General features: G+C 39.7%; 1 long non-coding RNA gene across 4 annotated transcripts in view; it reads right to left on the bottom strand.

The window, feature by feature from the left end:
• LOC140689269 (uncharacterized) overlaps window positions 1-13,731 on the bottom strand; it is a 159,416-nt gene that overhangs the window by 100,116 nt on the left and 45,569 nt on the right. For all 4 annotated transcript variants that reach the window (XR_012064153.1, XR_012064155.1, XR_012064156.1 and 1 more), the window contains exon 4: window positions 13,127-13,188. This is a non-coding gene — a long non-coding RNA (uncharacterized lncRNA). The remainder of the gene's footprint in view (window positions 1-13,126; window positions 13,189-13,731) is intronic.

Genomic DNA, 13,731 nt, shown 5'->3' with positions numbered 1-13,731 from the left:
AAACACATTAAGTGAATATAACTGTGGTAAGTGCCATTCGTTTCTTTAAAAACCCGTAGCATAACAGAGACCCAAACTAATCTGGGAGATAACTGAAGAACTCTCAGAGACTGAGATTTCAGGTAGGATCACATGAGCTATCTGAGGGAGACAAAACAAGAAGTGGGCGGCAGAAATCCTTGGAGAATTTTCTCCCTCACGCTGTCATCTTCTGCAGCGGTAGATCACTCAAACACCTTCACTTGTGATGTGATCAGATCCACCCCGCTCGTTATCGTATCTCCCAGGACCTTCCCATCCAGATCAGAGTGACTTCTACACTACAGGAAAGGTCTAGGAACCAAACATTTTGAGTACAAACAAAGTAAAGGAAGCCCTGGAACATTTAAATGCTTTTTTCCCAAAACTCAACGTTGGCAAGCACTTCAAATGTACTACCTCTACCTTTAAGAAAACTTCAATGTTTAGCTTAATTTTTATTAGGTTTTTGAAGTCTGTAAGGCTCCACTGTACATTTTCCAAGGAATGCAGTCTAATTCCATTGATATTAAATAAAGTACATGAAGCTCTCTGGCCCACCAAATGGGGAAATCAGAATGTGGCAGAAGAGTGGCCAAGACTCAAGAGTTTCCATTCTCTTCCAAGGGAAACCAAATGAGAAAAATAATACATCATAAAAGCCAGAGTTCTGATTACAATTCCGGAAATAGGGATGAAATAAGATATTTCATTTAAGAAAAAATGGTGCCTTGAATTTCCAGCTGAATTTAAAAGGTTCTGCAGAGTACACTGTATCACCGTTCTAATTGGGCTTATCCACGTGTCCTCCTGGGAGATCCCGAAACAAGGCATTTAGAGACACCAAATTAGATGCCTTTGAAGGGGTCACGAATTCAGTTCAGTAGTCAACTGTTTAATATTGATCTCCCTCTTCCCTAAATCTCATTTTTACAAAATTTACTTATCTGAATTGTCCAAAAAGAAATGTTCCCATGCAGTGAGGTCTCCAATGTCACTGTGATGCAGGGCTGTGGACCTACGTAGGGACACAAGATTCTGCCTTGTCTAGTAACAGGTTCTATCAGAAACCCAGCTCTGCACATTAGACTTACACAGGGGGGTTTAAAAAAATCTCCCATTGTCCATGTCCTAGCACCAGAGACTGATTTAACTTGTCTAGAGTGGTTCTTGGCAGCAATACTGTTTAAAAGCTCTCCCAGGTGATTGTAATATGCAGTCAGGCCTTTATCAGTTCTCTCATTTATAAAATGAAATAATTCCTAACGCATTTTTATGAAGATAAATGGATAAAGGTTAGACGTGATCGTGGTTTGAAAGTTTTCATGTTTACTCCATCTCTAATGAATGTTTATTATTCATTAACTTCATGAACTGATGACACAGAGCTTGAGTTAATGTGTATACAACTCCATGCTCTACCTGCTCTTTCTACTGGACTCAATAAACATAATTATTGCTAAATTTTTTGAGTGTTTGTTGGTGCTAGGCACTGTGTAAGGCATTGTTTCTCAAACTGTGGCCAGCAGGCTAGAGTCTGCAAACTATCATCCACAAAGATGAGATGCATACAAAAATTAAAGTAGCCAGAAACTTGTAGTAATTTGAGTTTCTATTGTATATTCATTTGCTTTATTTTATAGATAAATAAAGAAAAAAAAAGAAAAATGTTGTGTATACATATGCCTTTATGTGTGTGTATGATACCTAATTTTATTGCATTTTTAAACAGTGTATTTCATAGCTATTTAGGAATTTAAAAATCTCCCAAAACTTAACCATAGATGGTTTGAGAGGCAATGGCATCAAAGTCCTCATGAGTGTGATCTGAACTGAATCCTCACCACTAATTCCAATGAAGCAGTTGCCTATTTTACAATGGAGGAAGCTGAGGACTGAAATAATTTGCTTCAGGTTGCCTTGTTAGTAAGATCTTCAAGTTGGAAGGATTTGAACCCAGGAAGTTTGAATCCAGAGCCCAGAGCCAGAAGAGCAGAAGGACCAGAAGTGACTTCATTTGACCTGAGACAGGGAAGTGTGATCGTGTGGGAGAGACACCCCCCAGGCAGGGCCACTTTCCCGTGGTGCGACCTCGAATGTTCTCTGCGTTGTTTTCATCCTTTGTGCTTAATTAAAATTGACCCCAGCCTTGTGAACATTAGTTAAGTTCCTTACAAGGAGTTTGAAAGTTAAATTGTCTGGATATTTATAAGACTAACCCAGAGTTCAATGAAAAGAGACTGTTTTAAAGTGGGAGAGTGGTCTTTCAATGGTAGGTTTGAGGGTTTTTTTCTGCCATCAGCAAAACAAAATTACTTAGAGAATATAAAGAAGTTATTTTTCTGCATACTATGGTCACCTGTATGTTAAAATTTAAGTCTTCTAAAGATGTGTGATGGACCTTTTTTTTTTTAATTCTTTCTTTATAATCTGGGTAGGAAGAAACAGCTTTTTGGAAAATTTTCTAAGATACTCACCCCAGGAAAAACAGACGTTTCACTGTAAGATATTTTCCTATTTCTTCTCCAGAACTTGACTTTTTATCCAAAAGATGTAATATTAAAATTTACTGAATTTCCTCTTTTAAAATGCATTTTAATGTAATTAATGTAATGTTAAATATATTTAATTTATTTTCATATATTTAATTTTTAAATAACATGTTTATTACATGTGGTAATACATAAGTAAGAAAAATTAAATCCAGCAATTTTTATCTTATATCTGTTGGACTATGTTTAAAATCAACTGTTCTCACCTGGAGCATAAAATGGTTGAGATTTGGTTTACATTCACATTTTTGGAAATGTACCTATTACGTAGAGTGAGATGTATTGAGATTATCAAGAGCATTAGAAGAGGAAAACTGATAAAATGTTAAGTGCCATTTGGGTACCATTATGGAAATATGGAATATATGTGGAATTTCAGAATCAGGAGAGCTGCTAGGTGTGGACACAGCAAGTTGCGAAAAATCACCTTGTCTTGATGTCTAGGGTTCCAATGACCCTCTCCGAGTGGCGTCATCAGCACATCTGAAATCTGTATAAGCAACTGTTTAAGGCTTGAGATATTATCTTTTAGTCATTAAACAATGAAAAGTAAATTTAATTTTATAGTAAATGCTTGCCAGTTCCTTGTTGGGCTAAGTATGAGGAAATCAACTGGTGACGGAAAAATTGTGGTTTGATGAGGTGCAAGAGAAAGAGCAAGTGCATAGAACTGGAAGCGGTCAAGTGAGTGGCCTTGACTTAGGGTGTGATAACACTGCCGAGAATCAGCAGGAAAAAACACAGGATTTGGAATGAAAGGTCTTAGTCCTCCCTTCTCAATTATCCACTAAGCACCCTCTCCTGAGACTGTCACAGAATTCGGTCCTGGTGACAAAAAGAGGCATAAGAGATGGTTCTCACCTTTGTGTGAAGCAGATCTTTTCCTTGTGAAGAAAGAATTCTAAAGCACCTGGAAAGCAAGTAGCAGAATTCCTCACCAAGATGGTGGAGGGGAAGGAGGAAGAATGCCTGGCTCTGCTGTGGCCTCAGGCAAAACACTTAACTCTTCAGTTTCCTCATTTGTAAAAATGAGGATAATTCCACTGACCACAGAGCTGCAGCCACAAATCAAATGGGCTAATGTGTAGGAGCTGCCTTCAAAGTGTTAAGCAGTGTTTTTATTAATCACCTTAAAATATCTGAAGGCTACAACAACACTCCCATAAGTACCCACAGTTAACATGGCTGGGGTAGGCAGACAGTGGTGCTTTCCCTGGGATGGTGTGTATTGAATGGGTGGTGCTTTGCGGGCGAGGTGGCCCTTGACATCCCCACACTCACTATGATGTGGCAGCATAAAAGACTCCAGTTGCTCAGTATGGCCGCACTATTGCAAATCACTGCACCTAGTAATGCTGAACTGTTCCCTCTGCTGGAAGTACCATCTCCTTTCCCCTTTGTCTCAGTCAGCTTTGGCTGCTATAATAAGATGCCACAGATGGAGTAGTTTAAACAACAGGAACTTCTTTCTCACAATTCTGGAGCCTGGGAAGTCCTAAGTCCAAGATCAAGGTGCTGGCAGGCTTAGTTCCTGGTGAAAGTCTTCTTCCTGCCTTGTAGCCAGCCACCTTCTTGCAGTGTCCTCACACAGCAGTGAGAGAGAGTGAGCACTCTGGTCTCTCTTCCTCTTCTTATAAAGACACTAAATCCCTCATGGGAGCCTCACTCTCATGACTTCTTCTAAACCTAATTACTTCCCAAAGTTCCCGCCTGCAAATAGCATCAACTGGGGTCATGCTAGGGCTTCAACACACGAATCTGGGGAGAACAGGAGCATTCAGTCCATCTGAATCTTTCCAGTAGGAAGTTGTGATGGAATGAATATCCCTCAAGATCTTTTCTCTAAAAACATCTTTTGCCCATTCAAAAAGAGCTGATCACTCTCATTTTGCCCTTCCAGTGAAATTACTACATTCATCTCCATAAAATTATTGACTCAATAAATATGTATTGTGATTATCCTGTACCAAATACTCTAGTCTTTTTCATCTTGGTCTTCACTGTTCCAAGCACCAAGAGTGTACATGCATGCAAAGCAGTAATAGATGTTTATGGAATGAATATTTAAATAAATGAAGAAAATAGCTTAGTAGATAATAGCAAAAAAGAGAAAAGAAGAAGCTCATTAAGTAGGAAAGGAGTCCATCATGTGTTTACCAACCATCATAACACACAAGAATAGGATTGGGAGGAAAATCCCAGGAATTTTTCTTAAAGATTCATAGCCTTGGAAATACACCAGGAGAAAGTCGTAAGAGGTAATGTCAGGATAGTATTTGAACCAACAACAGTTTAGGAATGAGAGCCCTAAATGTATTTAGCCAGATTTTGAACAGGAATGCCGACAGCCTTTCAGTACTAAGTGCTCTTCCAAAATGGATGTAGTTTTATTTCAAATTCCAATATGGGCTAGATTTGGAAACATTTTGATTCACTGGGTGTTCAATTTTACAAAAACCTCAAGAAATGGCTTGCTAAGTTTGCCCAAAGCTGCTTTTTGTGTTTTTCCACCTGCAATTTGTATCACTGAAATAAATATTACCAATAGTTTGAGCTCCACTTGGTGTGGTCCCAGAGTGTAACTGTTCTAACAGAGCCCTGTTGGACTGTGTATAGTTCGGCACTTTTTATTGGCAGCTAAAGGAAAGAATGTAATAGTCTAACTACCTCCTGCCCACACCCCACTCCTTCACCGTTTCCAACAATCAGCCTGCTGTAAGAGTTCAGTCCAGGAATAGGAAAATGCTGCAATGTATCCAGGCCATCTAACGAAGAAGTGAGTAATGTTGTGTGCTGTGTTGTGAGATGTGAAATGGACAATGCCTCAAAATCTGAGACAGGAAAGATCAGGCCAAGAGGAGATTTCAGCAATGAGGGGAAGTTACTCTCTTGGAACATGTTAGACTTTCCAAGAAACAAATTAAATGTGACTTAAGGAATATGGGTGTGTTCCTCTAATCTAGACATAAAAAGAAAATTGCAACCAGGGTTAAACACTATGGATGGTCCTCATGGTGGGCTCCACACAAGTCATCACTTTTCCCATCAAAGATCATGGAATGTCATCCCAGTGTTTTTGTTTATGTGTTTGGTTGTATTTTTTTTTGTTTTGCTTCACAGCTTGAGACTTTCAGGATATGAATTGGATTCCCAGGTCCAATATTCAACAAATGTACAGAAGACAGGCAAAAAGAATAGATTTTATCTTCTGCTAAACTTTTTAATTGATGTCAACAGCAGACTGACACTGGCCCCACTTGTGGCTTGTGCTATATGGCCCTGAACTGGCCCTCATCCCCCAACTCTGGTTGATTCAATGTACTGACTAATCTGCCTTCCAAATTTCGGCTCTCTCTCACAGTTTGGCTCACTTGACCCTATAGACTGTCTCATTTCAGGCAGTGGGACTGGCCCTTCCTTCCTTGGTCAGAGGGATTGAAAGGTTCCTGAGTTTGGCCAATGAAGCAACTCAGCATGAGTCAACCCTATTATTAGTGCATCTCTGAACTTGTGCTCAACTTTGGACATCTGATCACTCACCTTCATCTTTTTCTTAATAATCAGCCAAGATGGTACCTCCTCTGGGCCCAGGGCCCTATTTTTCTGCCTCTGTGTCCCATGGCTTCAGCACAACATCCACTGCCAATCTTCCATGATCCTGACTTCCTGAACTGCTCACCCTGCTTTGTCGAATCACTGCCCATACTGTCCGCGGTCAACCAGAGCCTCTGGATAACCTGCTGTGTTTGCTTATTCCAGCATCACTACCCTCACTTTGCTGGGATCAGTCTTCAAGATGCAGCCTCTCTCTAAGGGCTAAGATTCTGGATGCCTTGGTTTCAGGTGGTGTCTTATCAGCCCCTGAATGATCTTCCTGACACATGAAGAAAGGCAAGGAGAAAAGCTCCTCGCTTTCTTACTCTGTGGGTGGGCTCACGAATCACTAGTGGGGTTTGATAGAGACTGACTTGCAAAGTCCACCTTTACGGCACAAAGGGAGGGATCGCTGCATGAACCAACTGGAAAAAAGGTGGTATGGCAGAAACTTCAGTGCAGAATGAATGCCGTGTCTTGGAATTTGCAGGGGAAAAGAAGTTTTTGTGTTGAATCCAAATGCAGGGTAGATCAAGGGGACACATAGGTTGGCATTTATCAACACGGGACTACTTTGAGAGTAGGTACAACAATCGACAAAGGAAAAAACAAAGATAAAGTTCCTTTAGTTTATATCCAATCTCACTATGATGCCTGACCAGACCCTCACCAGTTTATTACAATTATTATTGCTAATTCTTTTTAAAAAATGTCTGCATATTGTACAAATTCAAGGAAACCACAAGTGTGTAAAATGAAAAGTAAAAATTTCTCTTCTATCCATGGCCATCCAAAAAGTGTGCTTTTATGAATTTTTTCTATGAATATGTACTATTTTTATAATTAAAATTGTGCATTTTAAATACAAATTAAATTAAAATGTAGTAGAAGCCACTTCCTTCTTTTCTACAACTTCCTTTTGTTTTTTAACTTAATATATCTCAGGCATCTTTTTCCATTAGCACACATTCTGTTGGCTGAACATATTCTTTTTACAGCTGCATGGCTCTAGATAATCTAGTTTACCAATAGACTTTAAATTCTAAATTCAGAAAACTACAGAAGAAAGCAGAAATCATAATTTGTCTGTTGATGAACTGTGCCAAAGGCCAGTGTGGCTGGGTCTACCTGCAGCCTTAGTTTGCCCCTAAGAAGAATGAATGTCTTAGAAAATGAACCAAGAAAGGACCAATGTCTTTTCAGAAAGCCCAGGTGAGGAGAGCCCTTTTGAATGAAGCCCTTTTGAATGAAAGACCACAAGGAAGGGTGTGATAGATTCACATATATTGTTTGGTCCTAAATAAAGGCTCTAGAGTCTTTTCAAGTGGTTTGGAGGTCAAGAACCATCCTCTCAGAGGACAGTTTTCAGTTCATAACAGAGAAAGATAACAAAGGGATTAAATACCATGTGATTTTTCTTTGACGCCATGGTCAAAATGATGCCATGCTTTATACAAGAAAAATCAAGACTAGATTTTTATAGATGCACCAGCAAAGCAGTATCATTTTTCCAGACACCAAAATCCTGAGTTTTTCTAGTAGGCAAGATCTTTTAAGAGCTTAGCTGTAGCACTTCTTTGCTTAGAAACCTCAGAAAGAAGAGTACTGTACTGAAAAGAACGGAGGGTGTAAGGTACCTTTATGTTCTTACAGCAATCTTGCATTAATAGAGGTGTGATGGGTGCTCTGTGGCTCCAGACAACCCTGGGGTCTGGCTTAAGCAGAATGCTCTGGAGAGTTTTCTGTTGGCTAGCAGCAAAGATTTGGATTGTACGGGGGGAACAGCTGGTTCTGGCAGGGAGGCAGCCAACAACATGGTGTGTCATCACTCCTCCATGCCTTCAAATCTGAGCTTTGTTTGCTGCTCATTGTCATGGGTGACCTTCTGGCTGGAACAGAGTGTCTAAATGTGTCTCCTAAAGTGAGAGAGGAAGGCTGCCAGGACAGCACTTGCAGGGAAGTAGTTCCATTTGGAAATCTGAGGAAGAGAGGAAACAGTTTCAAAAGAGTTTAAGTCCAAGGCGAGCAGCTTGCCAAAAGATAGCTGTTGTGGATGAAGTAAGAGCTGGTGCTCCCATGAGGATGGGAGAATGGATGCTTCATCAGGAAATGAGAAGTTGCTGATGGGGAGAGATGCTGTCAACTGCAGACAGATTCCTTTAATACGACCTTGTTTCTAATGATTACAGTTCTGAGGAAGGGCACTGAAATAACTTTCACCTTGCCACTGTCTGCAAGCCCTGGGTCCACAGGGAGCCCAAGCATCGCTGAGGTCAAACTGCCCTCAGTTATCTCTAAATTCAGGGGAACCCTCATCCGGGATCCCCAGAAACCAGGAAAATGGATATTTTCTTAAGTAGAATTTTCCTCCATGTCGATGGTTCCAGGCTGGTCATTTGACACCCATGTGTAGTTCCTTGGTCCACATTCCATGAAAATAGGAGGAGCTCCAAACTTGGGCTTGGTTAAAACGAAACTTGACTGATTTTGGACCAGTTCTAGGTAAAACTGCTACATGGATCTGACTTGATTCATCTATAAAAGAAGATGGTTCATGTTTTATATCACCAGGGGAAAATAAATTCCTTAATTGCCTGGGAGATTCAAAATCGCAACCACTGCTGAGCTCTGTCCAGCCTTTTTGGCTTGTTGCTGGGGAGCGTGTTTAAGTAATGTGGCTTTATTTAATTTGGCATAACTTTTTGTTATTACTGAACAAGAGGGAATTCAGATTTTTGATAAAGAAAGATCATATTTTGTTCTTGGAATATTCAAATGTCAGCAAAAAAGAAGAAATGTAGGTGGTGTTAACAGTAAAAATCTTCACATTATCCTCTTAACTACACAGCTACCACTCATTTAGCTAGTGGCAGGGTGGAAAATCCATGGACTTTGGATTTTTACAGAACGGGATTCATATCACACTATTACCAAGTTATGTTTTTTAACTCTGCAAATCTCCCTTTCTTCATCTGTACAATGGTGTTTGTCACAAGTAGTGTAGGTTTAACTATCAACACTTATAACATCACTCACAAATGGCAGGGGCTTCAAATATCTTAGTTTACTTTCTTTCCTCGTCCCCTGCCTGCCTTGGCAGGCTCTCCTTAACAAAAGCAAAGTTCTGTGAAAATCCAGAATATTTATGTCCTCTTCTTGTCAGGCTGGAACAAGGTAGGAGAGTAAAATATCTTCCTTTCATACCAATTTATCCAGTCAATTATTACTGAGAGTGGGATAGAACTGTTTTTTCAGTTTTTATACATAATAGAGGTGTTATAACTTCATACAAGATAGCCTAGGTGTTAAAGGTGTGGGATTTGTTACTTGAGGAGTCCTGAGTTCATATTAGAGCTAAGTGATTTGTCCAAAATCAGACTCATCATCTCTGTGACCATGGATAAATTACTCAGCACAAACATGCCTCCATGATTTGGGAGAAAACCAATACGACTGCCATCATTAAATGTTCATTTAGTCAAAAACATGTTCTGTTCTAGGTACAGATGAAAAAGCTCTCAAGAGCGCAGATACAGATGTTGCCTTCACTGGGGCTAACACTTGAGTGGGGATGGATGGATAGAAGAACATGTACAAATTAATACAGCAGATATATTCGATAATTCCATGTTCTATGGAGAACATAAAATAGAGAGATGGGATAAAGGGACAGTGATAGAGGCGGATCACATGATACTCCAGTTAGGATGGTCCAAGATGACCTCTCCAGAGAAATGACACTTGAGTTAAAAACCTAAATAATTCAAAAGAGGCAGTCTTGTGAGAAAGCCTGAGGAAGAGGATGATGGAAAGCCAGATGCAAAGACAGTGAGTCAGGAATGAGGTTGAGAGTTGAAGGGAAAGAAAGGTGGCATGACCAAGGGAGAGAATAAAGTTGAGGAGATGGGCAAAAGTTGAGGAGATGGAGGTTATGGAGGACTTTATAGGACTTGATTTAAAAAACTTTATTGAAAACAAATTGCAAGCAGGTTGATTGGTGAAATTTACATTTATAAAAGATGACTCTGGATAGTGAGTGAAGAATAAACTTTAGGTTTGATGTATAAATTACATAAGCTAATGTGTCATAAAGTTCTTAACACAGTGCCTGGCACACAGTGGATTCTCAATAAATGTCTGCTATTATTAATTATTGGGTTTTATTGATTGTGTATATGAATGTGTCCCTGCTTCCTAGAATGAATGTGAAGTGGTTAAAAACCAATCATCTAACAACGTATTCACACTTTAAACCTGAAACCAGGGCTGCTTAGGCAGAGGATAGAAATGTGTTTTAGAGTGCCACTAAGGAAATAATTAGGAAGAAACTGAACTATAACTATTATGGTGGGGAAAATGAGGTGACAGGAGCTTTGAAAGTCAGCACCCACAGTAGGATTCTTTTTGGGCTCCTGTAGTCTAAATGCAGAAAGGTCTATAAACCCTCTCTTGTTAAAGTAAAGACATCTTGTAGCAGGCCAGCTCAGAGCAGTTGGCCAGACACAACAGGTTTAATCTACAGAATGAATGGGGCTTGAGTTTCCAGTGCATAGCTGTACAATGGCAATAGAGGAACAGAAATAACAAGTGCTGGAAAAAAATAGTTAGTATAGATTCTATTTGTTTGAAGAGTTGTGGACAAAGCAACTAAGAATCCTTTCATGTATTCCTGCTATATACAATTCTCACACAAGAAAGTGAGAGATTTTTTTATGGACCAGTATGGGTAATTATGACAGACAGAATTACCAACAATGGATGCCAACCAAGGACAAATTAAGGACACAGAAATAAAACAATCATAAATTACTATGGAGAGGACTAGGACTGGCTCTTAAAGCCATTGATATCTTAATAAAGGGTGATTGGAATTTGTAATGGGATTATACTGTAGTCACAACTGCTCATTATGATTGTGTGTATATGTGTGTTTATGTCAACTGTTCACTTAACCATTTTGTTCATTCCATAGGGAAGGTTCAAGCATTCTAACCTGCTTTCTTTTGTTATCTTTATTTCCAGGAGAAAATTACTTAAGTAAGATATTGCAAATTGTATAATGGCCAGAGTTATTCCTCTCTCTGTATCTTCACCCCTTTGCAATGTGACTTTGCAGTTCTTCCCATCAAAAGTGGGGACAATTTCCCCATCTCTTGAATCTGCACTATACTTGCAACTTGCTTTGGCCAACAGAAATCTGGGGAATGATAGTGTGCTAGTTCAAGATCAGGCTTCAAGGGATGTTCAGTGCTTCTGCCCCCTCTCTCTCTCAGCCCTGCCAGTATCATGTGCATGAACAAGTCTGATCCAGTCTGCTGGAGAATGAGAGGTCACATGCAACAGAGATGAGCCAACCCAGTTGAACTATCCTGGACCAACCAGCCCCCAGCTGACCCAGCAGCTGGTTGACATATAAGTTAGCTGATGTACAAGGGCTTTGTGTAGCACAGATTTTACTCAACATTTAGGGGAGATGAATTTCACATGTTGCATTAACTCAAACAACTTAGAAGTATTGGATATCCCTTTCCCAATCTGCAGTTTGTTCATCACCCACCCCAACAGCTCCTCATTCTCAAGAAGCAATCCCCCAACCTTTCTTTTCCCCAAAGTCCTTGCATCTTTGAATGCAGAATAATACAAACCCCTCCAACCCAGACCACCAAATTCAAATCAAGACTTCCCTCTGCATACTGAGTCATTTTTGCTCTCCATTAACCTTTGTTCTTCTGTTCTGAGTCTCACCTTTCCTCCCTCACTGCAAGCTCCTTCAAGAGGAATAGAGAAGTATACACCTTGTACTTCATCGCTGATGGGAATTATGACACTTCGGGTACAATTAGATGCTTTATATTTAAATACTATCATTAGTTAGTTACGTTTCTATTAAACATATTAGCATTTTTGAGTCTCTGAGAAGTCCTGTAAGGAAGATGAATTTCACTTTGCGTGGCCCAACATTTTGCAATCAGTTGATCAAAAAACAAACTTGTGAGTGTGTATGTGCATGTGTGTGTGTGTGTGTGTGTGTGAGAGAGAGAGAGAGAGAGAGAGAGAGAGAGAGAGAGATGGAGAGAGACCTTTGATCATCTTGCTAAGCCACCCTTTCTTAGCACACACTTTGGAAGGTGCCTCCCACCCCTTACAACCTGATCCTCGTTTACTCCAGCACAAACACTGCTTTGGTGAAGCTGCTTATCCCCCAAATAGGCCATGTTCAATCCAATCACCTTTCAATCACTCCACGTGTGGAAGGCCCACTCTTACGATTCATTGTAATTCTGACATCGTCTTCCATGCAGTGTTTCTCCACTCTTTCAATTCCTACTGGCTGCTTCTTTCTCTGATCCCCTGTAGCTCTGGCTTCTACAGCCCCCTCCCACCCCCAGCTAAGCCCCTTCTCCCAAAAGTAACCTTATTTTTTTGAGGTACTATAGGTTATGTTCATAATTAAAGGGAATAACTGGAATATAAGCTTCTTCAGGACAGGAACATTATTTCATATTCTTTGGTGCATCCCACCTGTCTGGGCACAGAGCAGGCCCTGACAATCTGTTTACTGAATTGAGCTAATAATAAAATCATGACAATAAGTATTTTATTGACTGCCTTCTACGTGCCTGGCTTTATATAAGCACAGTATATTCATTGTCATATTTCATTTTCAAAACAACCTTATGAAATATCATTATCCTTATTTTACAAATGAGAAAAGTAAAATTCAAAGAAATGAACTAATTCATTATTAAGTGGCCAAGTTGAAAATCAGACCCAAATCTGACTCCACAGACAATACACTTTAATCATCTGTCACGTTGCCCCAGTTACACTCGTGCTGATGTTAACCAAATTTTAAGGCAGGGCACACAGCCACAGATGTCCGCACTTACCTTAATAAACATGATAAATGCATGTACTATTTACTGAATTATTGAAAGTTCCAGGCTTGAGATTTTGCTTACCTTCCTCCCGCAATCACAATTACAATGTTGTGTCGCAGCAGACTGGCATAGAAGTAGGATCACTGTGAGATAAAAAGAGGAACAAAAATTACCAGGACAGAATTAGAGTAATCATTAAAATCATTAGAAGAAGCATTAGGAGTTTGTGATGAGCCATGTCAAGGAGATACACAGCCCACAAGCCTAGCAGACTGAGCTATATTTGCCATAATTATATTAGCGATGGTGATGGGTCACACATTTATTGTATTATACTTTCACATCCTGTGCATCATTTAAGTAAGAAAAGTATTTTAGGAATGACATTAGTTTCAGCCTAAATCTAATTTTTTGAAAAGTAAACAATACACAGTACATCTAAACCACAAAGTGAAAGTCTTAGCTTTGTACCTAACAACATATCTTCTTTTGGAAGCTTAAAAATGCAAGCGCCCACCACCCCCACCTCAAAAACTGATCTTGATTCAACTGTGGCTCTGACACTCAGCTCTTTAATTTGGTCTTTGCTGACAGCTGACTTCAATTTTTGCCTGTTTATGGAAGTAAATTAAAAGAACGCACTGTCTGTGATCCAGTGGTTCTTTGCGGCAGAGTCCTATTCAGCT

Source organism: Vicugna pacos, chromosome 25 (assembly GCF_048564905.1).
Source record: "Vicugna pacos chromosome 25, VicPac4, whole genome shotgun sequence".
In the NCBI taxonomy this organism is placed as follows: domain Eukaryota; kingdom Metazoa; phylum Chordata; class Mammalia; order Artiodactyla; family Camelidae; genus Vicugna; species Vicugna pacos.
This window is presented reverse-complemented; position numbering and strand designations above follow the sequence as displayed.